At 62.5% G+C, this 2,896-nt stretch overlaps 1 protein-coding gene across 2 annotated transcripts in view; it reads right to left on the reverse strand.

Moving 5' to 3' along the window:
* Positions 1 to 2,896, reverse strand: part of C1QTNF1 (C1q and tumor necrosis factor related protein 1) — a 26,585-nt gene that overhangs the window by 22,400 nt on the left and 1,289 nt on the right. For both annotated transcript variants that reach the window (XM_014531842.1, XM_014531843.1), the window contains exon 2: positions 1,107 to 1,117. The gene's annotated coding sequence lies outside the window, so the exon portion shown is untranslated. The remainder of the gene's footprint in view (positions 1 to 1,106; positions 1,118 to 2,896) is intronic.

A 2,896-nucleotide genomic window follows, 5' to 3' on the forward strand; every position in this document is an offset into this window, starting at 1 on the left:
TCCAGTGCCCCTGCCCACACCCCCCCTCGGAGCCCAGCTCTGGGAAGCGAGGTGGGCAAGCGTGGTGCCTGCCCAGGACGCGGAGGGCCACGCGCACCTTCGTTTCACGGCATCTCTCCTCTGGACCCGGAGAACAGATGTCCCCACAGGGGCCACGAGCCCCCACTGCTATCGCAGCCTGAGCCTGTCCCGGGAGGCGAGGGGTGAGTGTCAGAGGTCACAGAGGCTTGGCCGCGGCCTCGGGGAGAGGGGAACCCCAGTGTGCCCAGCCCCGGCATCTGTGGTTCCGTGTGCAGACTGGCCCTGCCAGGCCAGGGACCCGGCACGGACCCGGGCAGGCTCCTGAGGGTCCCGAGCCCCGGCCTCATGGGACCAGCTCTTGGGGCTCCCCCCTCCCTGACCGTGCAGGCTCCGACGGGTCCTGTCCACACCGTCCTCCAAGCAGCAGAGAATCCTGGCGCTGCCTGAGGGCTGGGAGGTGCCCGAGATCTTGTCCAGGGAGCTGCCTGGTCTCACTCGACTTTAAGAGAAGGCAGAGTTCGCCGGCCAGTGCGGCTCAGTGGTTGAGCGTCGACCTATGAACCAGGAGCTCACGGTTCCATTCCCTGTCAGGGCACACGCCCGGGTTGTGGGCTTGATCCCCAGTGTGGGGTGTGCAGGAGGCAGCCGACCCATGATTCTCTCTCATTGTTGATGTTTCTAGCTCTCTCTCCCTCTCCCTTCCTCTCTGAAATCAATAGAAATATTTTTAAAGAGAGAGAGAGAAGGCAGAGGGCAGCGTTCCACAGGTAAAATCAGGACAAAAATAATACCCCGCAGCCCACACGGTCCTTACACACCGAGATGAATCGCTGCCGAAGGCCAGCCCCCAATTAAATATCTCTGGGTCTCGGGCAGGGAGACGGGGCCCCTCCCCAGTGGAGTGGCAGGCGGCGCTGCCTGGGGCAGTCGGCTGAGCTGGGGACCCGGAACCCCCCAGCCTTCCGGTCCCAGGGGCCCCGGGCCGGGCCCAGGGACCCGCACTCGCCTCCAGCCCCGGAGGGAAAAGTGCAATGAGCCTCTGAGTCCCGGGGGGGGCGCCAGCGGGCACAGGGACCCGCACTCGCCTCCAGCCCCGGAGGGAAAAGTGCAATGAGCCTCTGAGTCCCGGGGGGGGCGCCAGCAGCTCCGCTCTATCTACCAAATTCCTTTCATCTCTGTTTTGATGGGTGACGTTGGAGGCCAAAATATTTGGTTTGTGAGTCATGCTAATTACAGCTGGTGGCTAGGGGCGGGCGAGAGGCACCAGCAAGAACAACGGAAAGCAGCATATTCCAAAAAGCCATGCTGCGCTGCTCCCTGAACAGGGCGGGGCCGTCCCGCGGGAGGAGCCTGGGCCGCCCGGCCACGTCGGCTGTCCGCTCCCACCTGTGGGGTGCCCCTCCCCCTGCTCACGCGTGCCCCGACGGCAGCAGCATCCTGCACGGAGCTCCGCTGTCTCCGGGCATATGCCGTGTAGGGGGCACTTCCCTCGGCCTCCCTAGAGACGAGACGGCGAAGGAGGAGAGAGAGCAGGAGGCAGAGCAGGAGGCGAGGCCAGGGTCCCTGGGAAGCGGAGCCGCCTTCCTTGTGCCCAGGGCCTGTCTCGGGCAGCTGGGAAGTGGGAATTTGGAGATGAGCAGCTGGGGTTCCAGCCTGAGCGCCGATTGCTGTGCGTTCTCCAGCCAATCACATGCCTTCTCTGTGCGCAGAGATGCAGGCTGGAGGCCTGTCCTGGTCTCCTGCCTCCGGGCAAGGGGTGAGCTCTCGGGCAAGGGCCGAGGCTGAACGTGCCATGGACGGGCTTGTGGGGAATTATGCTCTGGGCCTGCTTGTGTGAGACACACACACACACACACACACACACGCACAATGCACTCATGCACATGCATGCACACACACGCACACGTACATATACACACGTACATATACACATGCACACACATGTGCATACACACATACATGCGCACACGCGCGCGCACATGTGCACACACATGCACACACATCCATCCAGGCTCTATTTTTATTGCCGCGATGGTGGTTGGAGCTCCTCTCTCCCCCTCGGCTCTCAGGTCAAGGGGGAGGAGGGGAGGAGAAAAGGGAGGGGACGAGTCCGCCTTCTGACCCTGACTCCCCTCCACCTGCGTGTCCTCCCTCCCTCAGGTCACAGGGCCAGGCGGCCTGGGAAGAGCGGCCTCCTATGCACATGCATGCACACACACGCACACGTACATATACACACGTACATATACACATGCACACACATGTGCATACACACATACATGCGCACACTGGCCCCGCGGCCTCTCCCCTCAGCGCCCAGCAGCGGGGACTCGGTTTGGGGACGTGCCGGGCGGCGGCTCTCCTGCCCTAGAAAAGGCAGGCCCCTCGGCCTCTGAGGACCGAGCAGCCCCCAGGGACCCGGGCGCAGCCAGCAGTGGAGGAAATTCAGTTCCTCAGGACACTCCGCCTTCTCTGTGTTTCTCTTTCTGTTAATTCTCACCTGAGCATATTCTTTCTATTGCTTTTCAGAGAGAGTAGAAGGGAGGGAGGGAGAGAGCGAAAGCAAGAGAGAGAGAGAGATGTGAGAGAGACAGAGACACACTGACTGGTGGCCTCCCACATGCGCCCAACCAGGGGCCAGGGAGAGAACCTGCCCTTGACCGGAATCGAACCCGAGACCCATCTGTGCATGGGCCAGCGATCTAACCATTGAGCAACCGGCCAGAGCCACTCCTCATTTTCAAAGCTCCAAGTGGGCCCAGCGGCCTCCATTCTCAGAAACTAAGTGACAAAAAAGACAGAAACAGGCCCCAGCGAGGCGGCTCCCTGCCCCCCAGTGGGTCAGGAGGGCTGTGAGTGCCCGGCCCTGGGGGGG

Source organism: Myotis brandtii, unplaced genomic scaffold (assembly GCF_000412655.1).
Source record: "Myotis brandtii unplaced genomic scaffold, ASM41265v1 scaffold825, whole genome shotgun sequence".
NCBI classification, from domain to species: Eukaryota; Metazoa; Chordata; class Mammalia; order Chiroptera; family Vespertilionidae; genus Myotis; species Myotis brandtii.